This window comes from Haliotis rubra, unplaced genomic scaffold, assembly GCF_003918875.1.
Source record: "Haliotis rubra isolate DU_JTF1 unplaced genomic scaffold, ASM391887v1 Scf362, whole genome shotgun sequence".
NCBI lineage: Eukaryota > Metazoa > Mollusca > Gastropoda > Lepetellida > Haliotidae > Haliotis > Haliotis rubra.
In genome coordinates this window covers 836,910-852,046 of record NW_025767038.1, presented here as the reverse complement: position 1 = coordinate 852,046, position 15,137 = coordinate 836,910, and the positions used below count along the sequence as shown (strand labels likewise).

Below are 15,137 nucleotides of genomic sequence, written 5' to 3'. Positions count from 1 at the left end.
CGAATCGTGACATGTAAGTACTGGTGTGACAAAAATAAGTAAAGAATATATACCTAAACCCACATGTAATAAAATTCTGGAATGAAACACAAAATATTTACTTACACTTCTCTCCCATCTATCCTTTAAGAGAAATTGGTGGAAGTGAGCTAGTGGTGGCATGATGAAATAATACAGCTCCACGATGCTTTGCTGCCTCCAGAAACTGATCCCAATCAAACACTAATTTCAACACAAGATAACGTCTTGACACTTTGCAGTCCTACAACCTGTCAGTTTCATGATTGAAACAACGTGGAAAATAATCCTACAAGCTCAGGTGAATATCAGCGTGAATTATTCAGTACTGTGATGGGTAGTTGTAGCTTAGGATTCGTATCTAAGGCGGTGATTAATATGGAAGACGTCTACAGCGGCCGAGGGTCGACTTTTCAACCCTTGTTCGTGGATTAGATATGAATAATTTACACTGTATCCTTGGATGTGAGTACATCAGTCTAGGAGTCTTTTATGAGGCAATTTCGTAGCCAAGGTGTTAATACCTTGTTAGATTCCGCAGTGCTAGCGATGTTGCGGTTTGTTATTAACACTACATGACGAATATGTCCATGTTGTCAAAATCGTTGCAACGAAAACCTGAGCCATTAGATCTTTATTAGCATCTTTTTTGGGTGGGCAATTTGTTTCATTTTATTAAAACAGCAGCTTATCACATCATATGTCATTACCTGAATGCATTTGTTCCTTGACACAATAAATAAATAATAACGCAAATAATAAAATGACATTTACCCCTGCATATACATTCCTAGGATGAAAGTATATTTATATCAATTATACAAGCAAGAGTGTTCTTTGTCACACACTTACACATTGAACATTGTTACATTTGGGGTTGCGAGAAGTATAATTCTAGTAAATCTTCAGACCCATCCAGGATTGACATTATATGAATTATGTGGTGCACAGCCAGCATTTCCGAAAGAGAAACATCCTCGTTAAATGAAGTGAGTGCCGCACTCAGCAATATTCCAGCTATATGGCGGCGATCTGTAAACAATCGTGTCTGGACCAGACAATCCAGAGATCAACATCATGAGCATCAATCTACGCAAATGGGATACAATGACACGTGTCAACCAAGCCAGCGAACCTGACTACCCGATGCCGTTAGTAACCTCTTACGACCAGCATGGGTTATTGAAGATGCAATCGAACCTGGATCTTCACGGGTTCGTTAAATGAGGTACTTCATGATGAGTACAACAGCCGAACCCACGTAGCAACGCAAAATCCAGTAATTGGGCATTGGACATTATTGTTGTTCACTTCGATGAGCTGGTTCAGCCTTACAGGCCAGATTAAACAGACACTGTGTTCTCGACAATAGGCAGACTTGGGACTTTTAATAAAATTATTAAATATGCAATAATTAAAAAATGTTAACACAGTTACTTTCGTGTTGATGTAACTATTCAAAAGCTCAACACATGTGATTTTGTTCAAAAGCTGTTAAATATTTCATGGCACAGAGACAGGTTGCCAGTTGCACTTATAAGGGTCACGCAACTGAATACCTTCAAAGGTAAGGGGTCAGATGGTTCTGGGATTTGTATTGGGCACGATATATAATACATGTATCATTTTCAGGACACCATGTCTTTGGCGAAGGACGCCAATTTCGCCATGTCGAGCGATCAAGACATTTTAGTAGATGGAACCTAAGAGGGCAGGTTATATTATATTGTTTTTGCACTTGTAAAACAGGATATCCTAACTATACATAACGGATATGCTAGCTTTATGTGACGGATACCAAAGCTATATTCGATTCTTAAATTTATACATATGTGAGGGCCTATCCTGACACCTGCATCATCTATAGTAACATGATCAGATGTCGTGTTTTCAAGGTCAGTTGGCCTACTGTTATAAGAAAGCCCAACGTGATTGAGATACTAAACGTTGAACAGTGCCTGGGAAGGTGCAGACAAAAGGAAGGTTACAACCAGAGCTTGATTCAAACCAAAGTATCGTGCCCAACATGAGCCTTACTCTCCCTTAAGGCAAGTGACACACAGTGTAGTGAGTGATTGAGTGAGTTTAGTTTACGCCGCTTTTAGCAATATTCCAGCAATATCACGGACACCAGAAATGTGCTTCACGCATTGTATCCATGTAGGGAATCGAACCCGGGTCATCGGCGTGACGAGCGAACGTTTTAACCTCTAGGCTACCCCGACACACATTATAAACATAAATACATTGGAACATTATACAACATATACTGTTTTATCTCAACCTAAACATCATCTTACTCCGAGGCCCTTCTCTTAAAAGTGAGTGAGTGAGTTCAGTTTTACACCGCTTTATTCCAGTAATATCACAGCGGGGGACACCAGAAATCGGCTTAACACATTGTACCCATGTGGTGCATCGAACCAAGTTCTTCGGTAAGACGAGCGAACGCTTTAACCTCGAGGCTACCCCCACCGCCCCCTTCTCTTAAGAACAAAGACGAGTAATTAAACATCAGTCTTATTCTGAGCTCGACATTAATTACTTACTCAGGTACCATTGCAATGTGTGTGTGTGTTTGTGTTAGTTTTTGAAACACCTGCATACCTGTACACCTACACACGTGCATCATAAATAACTAAATACTAGACATAACAACAGACTACGAGTTCAAGTAATCCCATCGTTATAGCTCTCAGTAGCTCCTTGGTCGGTGTACGGACAGTCATTAACATGTACGCGCGCCAGTCGCGTTTAGCTTCACGGGAAGGCTATGCATAATTTAACACGCAAGCCAATTTCAGACTAGTTGATACTCCGCATAACACCGAGACTGCCGCTTGTCTGGTCGAGCGATGGTATGTTGATATGGAGTCAGTGTGACATATCTGTTTCTGACATACCAGGTGACATATCTGTATGTCTGAAGCCCCCGATCTGTGTGGTATGCTGCTCTGTTGTGCAGCCGTTCAAGTGTTCTCATGCATGTAGTTGTAATAGTGTTGGAGAGACAAACGTCTTTACATTACGCCCATCGCCTTCGTCGTTTGATGAGAAAGCCCGACGGGTAGCAGATTGCAATTTGATATATTCTTGTGGTGTTCTTTCTCATGCAGTGATTCTTTCCCGAAACATTCCGATATTTGATATGCCTTGAGAATAGTCTTAAACGAGCACACAGTCGTCCACGGTCTGGTAACTGAACTAGCCTTGGAAAACCTCGTCAGTGTGGAAGAGAGAACATTTAGATTCCAGAATTAGGTATTTACCTTTCTTTCATGTGTACAAGGTTGTCGTTGACACGGGGTTTCTGGGATGAGGAGGTTTTACTGTTCACTAGACTGCTCAAGATGTTTGCTATGTCAATATCAATATCTCCCTTACTGAATTTTCTAATGTATTTGTGAAGTGTTTAGCCTTCTTCACAGACTGACTGAGTTTTTGTTTTACGCCGCTTTTAGCAATATTCTATCTACATCACGGCGGGGGAGACCAGAAATGGGCTTCACACATTGTACCCATGTGGGGATTCGAACCCGGGTCTTCGGCGTGACGAGCCAACGCTTTAATCACTAGGCTACCCCACCGCCCCTCTTCACGGACAGTAGATGGCCTAAATGTTGCATTTCGATACATTCAGGTTTTGAATAGTAATACATGTTTAACTGTTTGCAGATTAAATATGAAAACATAAAATTTATGTTAAGAATGTAGTCGATCTGAGTTTGATAAACAAGGACATTATCACAGCAGAAACTCAGAATGATCGCTTAACAGCCACATATGACTATCTTTGTTCACCATGTTACTAAACACTACATTTCTGTGTTATTAATCCAGACAGACATTGGCCTTTCAGTGCTTCTTCGTATACGTCAGCTAAAGGTAATGTCTGGAGTTCGTAAACTTTACTACTTTGACAAAATACTCGACCAAATGTTTTGGACAAACAATCGAGGCAACACTGAAAATGAACCACGTTCCTGCAGATGAACAAAACTCTTACTAGTGTTGGGGCACCTAAGGCCACGTTGACATAGATTAACGTGCAGGTGGAGCTACCCGTGCCTGAGTATTGTCCGATTTAAAGGAAAGTGAACAATTGTTCATTGTACAATAGTAGTAGATATTAAGGTGAGTTTGCTCAAGATCGGCCCTTACTAAGTCAACAAGTCTACAACGGTAGTCGGACAAGAGTGGCGCAGCTCGTACTCTTGCTCCGTGAGACTACAAGCTTATGTTTACGGTACCAACTGACTGACAATATGTTGATAGGATATGGCTGTTTTAGATGTAGTTGACGCTAAAACCCCTCTTACAGACACGAGAGCATATATTTAATTGTGGAAAACAATGAAACTAACACCCTGCTTTAAACGCATCTCCTATTCAGGTATTTGTTAGAGTTCTTTACATCTTGGGAGTTTCTTTCTTCAACTGGTTTCATTTCAGCTATACTACCCATCAAATGTTTAGACTAACTTCTTACACTCACTAAATGTTATGTATATAATTATACATATGGTTACATCAAAGATGAATTTCTCCCCTTCCTTTGGGGAACCAACTACAAACCTTATGCAGATGAATTGCATGAGGATCATGCATCAAATTGTTGAAAAGTATGTGCAAATATCATGCATGTTAACAGCTGCGTTTTGGTGTAAAGTTTTGTTAAGAAATCACCAATTTTCACTGAGTTTCATCATTTATTGAACCCATGACAATAATCTTTCCAATGTTACGAATTTGTTTTACAATCCATCAGTTCATGTGTAAACAGTACCCTTAAACAGTATGGAATATTTTACAAAATCTAGTTTAGAACAGTTGCCTGAAGTAAGAGGCTACATTTACACTAGTGAGTCTAAACCTTTGATGGGTAGTATATATGGGAGTAATAGTAAAAGGATTCTGCTTAGATTATTTCAATACAGTTATGCGGTATGATACAATATTAGGTGAGGTTTGGTGAGGTCTGGTTAGGCGGGGTGAGGTTTAGTGAGTGAGGTGAGGTGAGGTGAATATGGGATTTGTTCGCGTTGATTATCATTGCACTCATATAGCGACGCACATTCGATTTGCGGGCGTGTACGCGCGAGCGCGTGTGTGCATGCATGCATGGGCGTTCTTGTGAACGCACATGCATGTTTGTGTGTCGCTGCTGTTACTTGTCCAAAACAATGTCCGTTCTACAGTGGGGCGGTGGGTAGCGTAGTGGTTAAAGCGTTCGCCCGTCACACCGAAAACCCGAGTTCGATTTCACACTTGGGTGCAATATGTAAACCACTTCTGGTGTTCCCCGCCGTGATATTGTTTGAATATTGCTTAGAAAAACTGCCGTAAACTAAATTCACTCTATCTGTTCTACAGTGCTACAATACCCCACTCAATATGCTGGACCGCCTCCGTGGTGTAGTGGTTAGAGCGTCCGCTCGGAGTGCGGAAGGTCGCGGGTTCGATCCCCGACCGCGTCATACCAAAAGACGTTAGTCAGTATAATGTGTCTGAGTGGGGTATTCATGCTTCACTGCGGCATGGTATCTCAGTGGGCTAGCACTATAAAACCAGCTTCAGTCTGGGCTAGAACAAGCAGCCGCACATATACATACACACGCATGCACGTCGCCATATGAGCGAAATATTCTCAAGCATGACGTTAAACCCAATTCCACCACCACCAATCAATATACTGACACATTCCCTTAACGTTCCCTCTAACGCCGATCGCCACTGCAACAAGTGGCTACATCATATACCATTCCTTTGTACGGCCCGGCCAGGGATCAAACAGCAGACCTTCCACCCTATCCACTAGACCAAGTTTTACTGGGTCCAGCTTAACATGATTCACTCTACATAATAATAATTCCATTTAAATTTCTGTCACTTGAGCTAATCAGCGTACTCACTTGGTTTCGTATAATGCTCCATTTTGAATATCCACTGTTTGTAACGTACGGTATAACACCAACCAAGGTGTCGTAGAACCAGACACTGAAGTAGTGGTGTAGTGATCGGGCGTCTGTGGACGTTGTTACGGAGACACCAGCACGGTTACGCGGTGTCAGATTGCATTACTCAACTCCACCCGACAAACCACGTCCTTCTATCACTCTGATAACAAAAGGCAGATTAGAGGATACCGGGTGAGCTATCTTTATATACCCGAGTAATTGTGAAAATCAATACCCCTCTCGGGTGGCTTGTCACTTATTACGGGTATCGGACAACCCATTATACAAGTAGGGTACGTCGGGTAAAGGCCTTAACATTTTACTTGCACGAAGCTTTCATAAAGACAGTATCAAATTAGATATTTGTCTCTGGATTACGTGGCATATTGCAAATGCATTTTGTATTTATTAGATTCAACAACAATCATTCATGCTTGTATGAGCGTTTCAAAATCCTATCCCCCCACATTGTAGATATATTTTCCAACAATGCTTTAAAAATTCCCAAGACCGATCGACAACAGACAGGATCAAATTTAACAAGAAAGTTCCGCGTCACCTTATCCTAAAAAAGTGAAATCAGTACAATATGTGTATTGTCAGTTGCATTTAACTGTCATGGTTGATATATGTCTTATATGCCACTTGGGTCGATATGACCCGAGTTCGAGATTCTCATTAATCACTCACACACATACACCTCTCCTTCCTCCTCTCCAAGAGACACAAAACGTTAGTGGTATGGAATCTTGTTCAAAGCAATGTAGTTTCTTACAAGGCCTCACAATAGGACATGCAATATTCTGTTCAATAATTTATGTATTACATAAACTACTTCTTACATAACATTTGATACAAATTGTAATATTCTTGACTGGCATATTTACAAGCTTACCCACTCCTCTAAACAATACGGTGACATGCTTATCACATGAATAGTACGCAGCTATTTCGTAACATGTTATTATATTCTAGGGTTTGTTGAGAAGCTTGACATACTGCAAACCTTCAGTGAGTGAACAGAGGAAAAGTAATGTCATGGACAGCATGTAGATATTTCAAGTATGCTATTGACATAATGAAATGTATATCCCTATCTATACAGCACATATCGTCGGATCCTCACCAGGTCGGTAGGGGTGGCCCGAGGGTGGGGCCTGGGGTGTATTAACCCGTTAACAGCGACAGGGTGTGAGCTATGAGTTTGTTTGTTGTTGTTTATTGTTTAACGCTGCACTCAGCAATATTCCAGCTATATGGCAGCGGTCTATAAATAATCGAGCCTGGACCAGACAATCCAGTGATCAACAAAATGAGCATGGATTTACACAATTGGGATACGATGACATGTGTCAACCAAGTCAACGAGCCTGACCAACCGATCCCGTTAGTCGCCTGTTACGAAAAACATGGGTTGCTGAAGACCAATTTTAACCCGGATCTTCACGGGTCCTGAGCTAGGAGACATGGTATAGACCTCCTGCATATACATCACCTTACGTGTACACTCTCCCTGTGAGGCAATTGAATCTAGTATCACATTTATCTTTTCGTATGATAAGTTTCTTTCATTTTACTTGTACGACGCTTTTCGTGTTTATCATGTCTCTGGAGCGGTGGGCTAGCCTAGTAGTTAAAGTGAGTGAGTTTAGTTTTACGCCACTTTTAGCAATAATTCAGCAATATCACGACTGGGTACACCAGAAATGGGCCTCACATATTCTACTGATGTGGGCACTCGTGCCAGGGTCTTCGGCGATCGGACGCTTTAACCACTAGGCTACCGCACCGCCACTAGTGGTTAAAGCGTTCGCTCGTCACGCTGAAGTCCATTTCTGGTGTCCCTGGTCTTGATATCACCGGAATCGGCGTTAAACAGTAATGACTAACTTGGATGTTAATGACAAGATAACTGGCATCAGCTCCATCGGGCACAGGTGTTAATTTCAGTTTCGCCTCGATTGTGATCCATTATCAGCCTCAAGTCGGAACGATCAATAACTGGATTAAAATAATGTTATTGATATGTAAACCACGAATTTTATCACATAAAATGGTGCATGAAGTACAATTGATCAACGTGTAAGATTTTGTTAAAAAAAGTCTAATCCGGACCTCTGTCAATAACGAACAAAATTCACTGACTCGAATTAAGCTGATTAGTCGTATAGTACACAGTCCGTATATCAACCTTAACGGTAAGACCGGACGAAGAAGAAATTGATTAGAAACGGCCTTTAATCAGTGGTATTGATGTGAACTGATGATACGATTTGTTAGACAGACCGTAAATTCCAGTCATGGAATCAAATCTCGTTCCTACTGGTACAATATCACTGAGAAGCCCCCTGTTAAAGCCTCCTGTTTAAACATAACATGCAACTACCTCGTTCAGACAGAAAGTATTGCCTTGGAGTTGAATATCGATCAGCGCATTCCTGTGTAATCAAGGGTACCTTGAGCATATGTGTATATCCATCTGACCATCAGGGGGGGGTGATTAGCCTAATGGTGAAAGCGCTGGCTCATCACGCCGAAGACCAGGGTTCGATTCCCCACATGGGTACTTTAGAGCCCATTTCTGGTGTCCCCCGCCGTGATGTTACGGGAATATTGCTAACAGCGGCCTTAAACTAAACTCACTCACTCACTCACTCACTCACACACTATGACCATCATCTTGAGAAACAATCAAACACTCTCCAATTAATCTATCATTCTGACCAACTCTCAAGATGACCTGAATGTACCCAAACGAAACAAAACAATTTGCCCTCTGTATGACACAACCAATACTACTTTAACTTGAATCGATTACTAGTAAAGCCGGCAGATACAGGTTGACATGTTTACTGCGGTGACGGCTACCGCTGTCAGCTGTGTGGCAGCTACGGGTACCCACTCAACTCACACCTGGACGACGTAACCATGCGTTTGATCACCTGTGTGTGTTGGAGTGGGTTTACCTGCTTCACATGTGTTTTATTTCCTTCTTTATGGCCTGTATAATACAGCAGGAGGAGGTAGCTGGGTAAAGTATTCAGTGAGCTCGACATACTGCATATTTATGAGACAGTGTCGTGTGGTGGGGTTTGTTTATTGATTGCTTTGCACTCTGATAAAGGTAAATGTTTTTATACCAGAAAGAAGTCGTACTTCTGTTAGCTCATAGTATGTTGTTTTAGCTAATATTTGTTTATATAGTGAGTGAGTGAGTTTGGCTTTACGCCGCTTTTAGCAATATTGCAGCAATATCACGGCGGAGGACACCATAAATGGGCTCCACACATTGTACCCATGCAGGGATTCGAACCCGGGTCTTCGACGTGACGAGAGGACGCTTTAACCACTAGGCTACCCCACCGCCCCTGTTTATATAGTGTTATTGTAGCAGTATTATCAGTAGTAGTAGTAGCAGTATTATTATTAGTAGTAGTAGCACAAGCAGCAGCATTAGTGGTAGTAGTTGTGTGCATGTTTGTTATTTGTTGCTGCACTCAGCAATATTCCTGCTATATGGTGGCGGCCCGGACCAGGCAATCCAGTGACCAACATCATGAGCATCGATCCACCTAATCCCATGAGTCGCCTCTTACGACAGACATGTACGCGTACGGGTTGCTGAAAACCAAGTCTAACCCGGATGTTCAATGGTGAGTAGTAGTTATTGTAGTAACGGATTGTAAGGAAATTAATGTAGCAAAGTGGGTCTGGTGATTGTGCCACATATTAGCTCAACACCAGCTGAGGGCCCTTTCCCCGACGACATACGGCCCCGACTGCGCTGCTATGTCGACAACACCTTTCTGAGACTTGAAGTCGTGCAAACATTACAGCATACTGCATTGCGTAGATTGTCAGGCTGCTGTACTCGTGACAGGAAACTCCCAGTTCAGTCAAGTGATTGGAAAATGAAATTTCACATAACTGTCATGCCATTCTTGAATCTTGTCAATGTCATTAGTGCCGAAATAGACAGAGTATTTAACGACATATAGAATGGGTGTGGGGCGTGGTGGGCAAGCTGTCTAAGGCGCCAGGCTAGTGATCCAGCGAGCTTGGGGTGCCGGGATCAACCCCACCGTGACCGGGTGTAAAAGAACTTGGAGTGCAGACTCCCGTTGATATATGACCAGTTGGTGGCCACATGAATACGTGCAAACACCTAGTTGCGGGTACAGCAACGTGCAGTGAACTTGGACAAAGCACTGTGACTATGTGTCCCAGTCCATCCAGCTGTGAATGGGTACCTTGTGGCTGCTCGGGTTATATGATTTCCAGGGAGTTGAGATTGAAAATACGATGTGCCGCTGAGATCAACATCCAATGATCGAGGGAAAAAACAAAGCGCGTTTGAACAGCTGAGCTGGATATTGGTGCTAAACAAACATTAGCATGATGATGGTAGAATTTCACTCCATTTATCCGAAGGACAAATTCAAATTTGTTAGTCTGCATAGGTATAAGGCAAAGACATGTCCATGACTTCCATGGTTCTTACTTATGTTTAAGACCCGTGAAGATCCGGGTTAGAATATTGATCTTCAGTAAACCATGCTTGTCGTAAGAGGCGACTAACACGATCGGGTGGTCAGACTCACTTGGTTGACACATGTCATCGGTTCCCTATTGCGCAGATCGATGCTCATGCCATTGATCCATGGATTGTCTTGTCCAGACTCGATTATTAACAAACCGCCGACAAATGGCTGGAATATTGCAGAGTGCGGCGTAATACTAAACTCACTCACTCCTTTAAGTCAGAGCCACAAGCATGGTGGAGCCCGTAGAACAGGATCTAGGTCAACTCTAAAGATTCATTTTTTGATACAAAAAACACACAATGATGCTTTCGAGTTAGAGGTTTCACTTCGTGAGCAAACAGAAAATCTTGGGTTTTACTTTTCAGGTCCATTTCACAGATGGGAAGGACTCTACGGGGATATTGTTCCCTTAAACGCTGCCCACATGAACTCGGTGATGGGTTCGTTCAGAGAGACACCCCTTGGGAAACGTAACCTGTGCCTATTTGGTATGACGCTTCGAGTCCGAAACACTATTTTGTACCTAATTATCGAAAGACATAGAAACGGTAGTAACGCAAGACGTTACCACTAATTTCAGTGATCCATTCATTTAATATTCACAGCTGTGTTGCCCCTACTGCCATGAATGGAATCTTGTCAAGGCAGATAAGCGCGATAGAATATTTCCTGGTGTTGACTGTTCCTGTTATATGATGACACAAGAATCCCACACACATTCAAACTGAAGGTACTCAAGCAAACATATTTTATGGATTAGTAGTTGTGGGGTGTTATTGTAATTTATCGTATTAAACATGCCCTGTAGCATATTTAGGCTAAAGGTTATTGATTTCACAGCGACCGAAGTGATTTCATACATATGAATTAAATAGATAAAAACATGAACATGAACGTGAACAAGACACAGATGAATGTATTACCTTCTAACCATTAAATCATCCCCCTTGAAAGGGTAATATTTATCTATCCATCCGTCCACCCACTACATTGTATAGAAATCATAATCAACAAGAAAACACTGTACATGTACATACACATATGACGGAGCATTTGGTTCTCCATCACTGTCGTCAGAATATATCGGATATGATACTACAAACGAACTATAATCCATCACAAATGGCTTTGGAAATGAAAATAAACAAATTCTAGTGTATTTGTATTTAAAAAAAAATTACAATCCAACGAAAATCAAAACAGCAAAAATAATATTACATTGCAAATGCAGAACACTCATTGAATTTGAAACTTACCTTTTTTTCTAAACGGAACTGCCTATTACATGTATTCCTTTCCTTTCCGTTCTCCTGAGTATGCAGAACAGCTGTGTTCTAATGACGGAGGCAGTATCAGAGCAAACAATACCTGTCCGTTTAGTATACTATCCATAACTACCTCCGTAATCCTGATACAATCAGTAAGACTCCAAGAAACTAAACCGTCTTAACGTTTCTTCGGGACAACCGAAGCATGAACAAATCCAGCAACAATCACCTTGTGTTTCAACCAGACAGCTAGACAGAGAAACTGTGTATAGTTCATTGTTCACGTTGTCAATGGAACCATTAAACCATGTAAATATAACTCATATATTGCAGAATTAACATCTTCGAAGCCAAGCCTGAGGGCGTGCACATATAATATTATTACAACAGTAGATGACGGCTTAAGATGCGGGTGTAGACGTAATGTAATACCTCGGTAAAGAAGTTTTGATAAATCTCCTTGACACGTTGCTCTATACTGATTGACATATGTTGTTCTGTATTGTGTGACATATGTTGGCGACGTTGAGAATCTCAAACCTTCATATCTGTAGATCCATTCCAAGTGGTCAATAGCACTAAAAGGAAACGTCTCAAGTCTTGTCAGTTTCTTCTACGTTGGTATTGTGGATATTACAAATTAAATCACCTACATGTCGCTTTGATTTTCTGAGGAAAGAAGGACGAAGTATCGTAAAAGCGAGTGATTCCTTCATAAAGGGAGCGGTTGGTCAGCCTAGTGGTTAAAGCGTTCGCTCGTCACGCTGAAGCCCCGGGTTCGATTCCCCACATGGGTACAATGTGTGAATCCCATTTCTAGAGTCCCCTGCCGTGATATTGATGGAATTTTGCTAAAAGCGGTGTAAAAACACAACTCTCTCACTCACTCCTTATGACGAATGACAGACAGATTTCCGAAATATGTCGAAAGCGGGATGGGTCTAACGCCGCTTGTCAAAGGAATACCTGACAAGGAATACCTGACATGATGACTGATTGTAAACTGCATGTGACTAGCAATTGTACTATCACTGCATAGTGTAATCAGATGTGTAACTATCCTATAGAGTTCATTCAATCAGAGTGAATGTAATTATTGATACACGTGTCTCTGGGTCAGTACCGGGCTGCTTAAGCATTGACCACCCGTGTTAGATTTGATCTTCAGTAACCCATGCTGGTCGTAAGAGGCAACTAACAGGCTCGGGTGTTAAGGCTCGCGGACTTGGTTGACACATGTCATCGTATCCCATCTGCGTAGATTTATGCGCATGTTGTTGATCAATGGATTGTCTGGTCCAGATTCGATTATGGACACAAACTGGCTCATGAGACACTAAAAACATATATACGGTACTAAATATATGAATACAAGATGTACATAAATCGTGTCAATGACAATTCTCATCTTTTGAACATATTTAGAAGTTAAGAGGCTAAAATATGTCGCTATTCTTTTTCTTTCATAAGAAATAAAAACTTGTCGGTATCATTTAAGTTATAAATAGATGCTCTAAAGAATAGGATCTAAATAGGATAAAACGTAAATATTGTATTTCATTAAAACATGGAATTCATCCTCAAGTATATGTACTCGGGAATCATTATCAGTTATAATACCATATTTACAATGCCTTAGTAAAAGAGGAAAGGTGGCTTGTCATATCTGCCGGTTTCAATGAACAAGGGTAAAATACCACATTTTGGATAAGATACGACGATGATCTCTAAACATAATTTTTTAAACATAATTTTCAGCAGAGGAAGTGTCTTGGTACAAACGATAGGTGCGCAATTTATTACCATTAACATTTCAAACAGCATTCCAGTAAGATGCACGCCAACAATCAACATCCTTTTTAAGGATTCCGTTACATCATTAATACAACGTTTAGAACCCCAGTCATCATAAAGTAAAAGCTCACAGTTATATTGAGATAACTGCTTATAAACTCTAAATTCTCGGGAAATTCGTTTATGCATCACCCAGTATCGTGACCCATAAGTGTATCCTTTTGAATGTGCGACTGCTACGCATAGATTTAAGTCCAAACATATAATGAAAACATTCGACCTTTTGAGAAACATCTACAGAGCACCAGCTGCATTTACTAGAGCCTTCTCACCAATGCCAAGAACATTCTACATGCCTTATTTTGAACTACTTGTACTTCCTTATACTTATTTAAACCCCAAATACTCGTAACATGAAACAATACAGGTTCAACAAGTGAATTATACAACTTTGTAAAACATATCATAAGACACACATAAATAAACTTAGTGTACAATGCTGATAAAGCTCTACTGGCGGATTTACTCAACTCGTTTACAGTAAGATGCATATTTATCCATATGCGCGTTCAAACACAAACCCAAAATAACGGTTAACTACATCATAAACAATTGTTGTATCACCACAAGTAAAACCAAAACATGGTTTAACAACAGATAATTTTTTAAATGATTGATTTTAGTTTTATCATGATGTACAGTGCGACGCCATTTTTTACACTATATATTTAAAACATCTAGCATCCTTTTGAGAAACTGTTCATCAGGCGCTATAAAGGCAATGTCATCAGCATACAGTAGACTACATAAGATGTCAGCATCAATGGGTATACCACATTGCAGAATATTTGTCTCCTTTGTCATGTCATTTGTACACACAGAGAACAGCGCTGGGGACAGTTTGCAGCCTTGTCTCACACCCTGGGATACTGGGAAGTAGTCCGTGATGTGGTCATTTAACATAACAGCACAGTTCACATTGCCATATAAGTTCGCATATCACATGTATGTAAAACACTGGCAAGATGGGCACATACACGAAACACGACACACTCAATCGGCACAGCTTGTGACGTTGTGTTCTTCTAGAAGTAAGGTGGTCTGGTTCTGGTAGCTTTGACAAACTGTTGTGTGTCTAGACATTTACGTGTTCAATTTCCAATAGTGTGTTTGTAAGGACTGTATGAGCTTCAGATATATGTACCCACGTGGGGAATCGAACCCAGGTCTTCAGCGCGAAGAAAGGACGTTTTAACCATAAGGCTACCCCACCGCGCCAGCTGATCAGGAGGAAATGTGACGAGTGCAACTGAACGATTCTGGAATAGTGCGTTTCTAAGGAACACAAAGATGTGCGGTTATCAAGAAATACAATAAACATGTCACAATTTCATTCTGGAAACCCCAAAGTCCAGAAAATCTCTGTACTGTGGCCACATTCTGACAAAGGATTTGACCAAATTCAACATGCAGTTGTCATGAATATATGCTGAGGATGAAAAAATGAAAAAACTACCTTGACCACATGCATGGACCGGCCCATAGGCGAACAGTGG

The 15,137-nt window shown here is 41.1% G+C and overlaps 1 protein-coding gene across 1 annotated transcript in view; it reads right to left on the bottom strand.

The window, feature by feature from the left end:
• Positions 1–6,113, bottom strand: part of LOC124285573 — a 43,200-nt gene extending 37,087 nt beyond the window's left edge. The window contains exon 1 of the mRNA XM_046721824.1: positions 5,931–6,113. The gene's annotated coding sequence lies outside the window, so the exon portion shown is untranslated. The remainder of the gene's footprint in view (positions 1–5,930) is intronic.
• Positions 6,114–15,137: the final 9,024 nt, after the last annotated feature.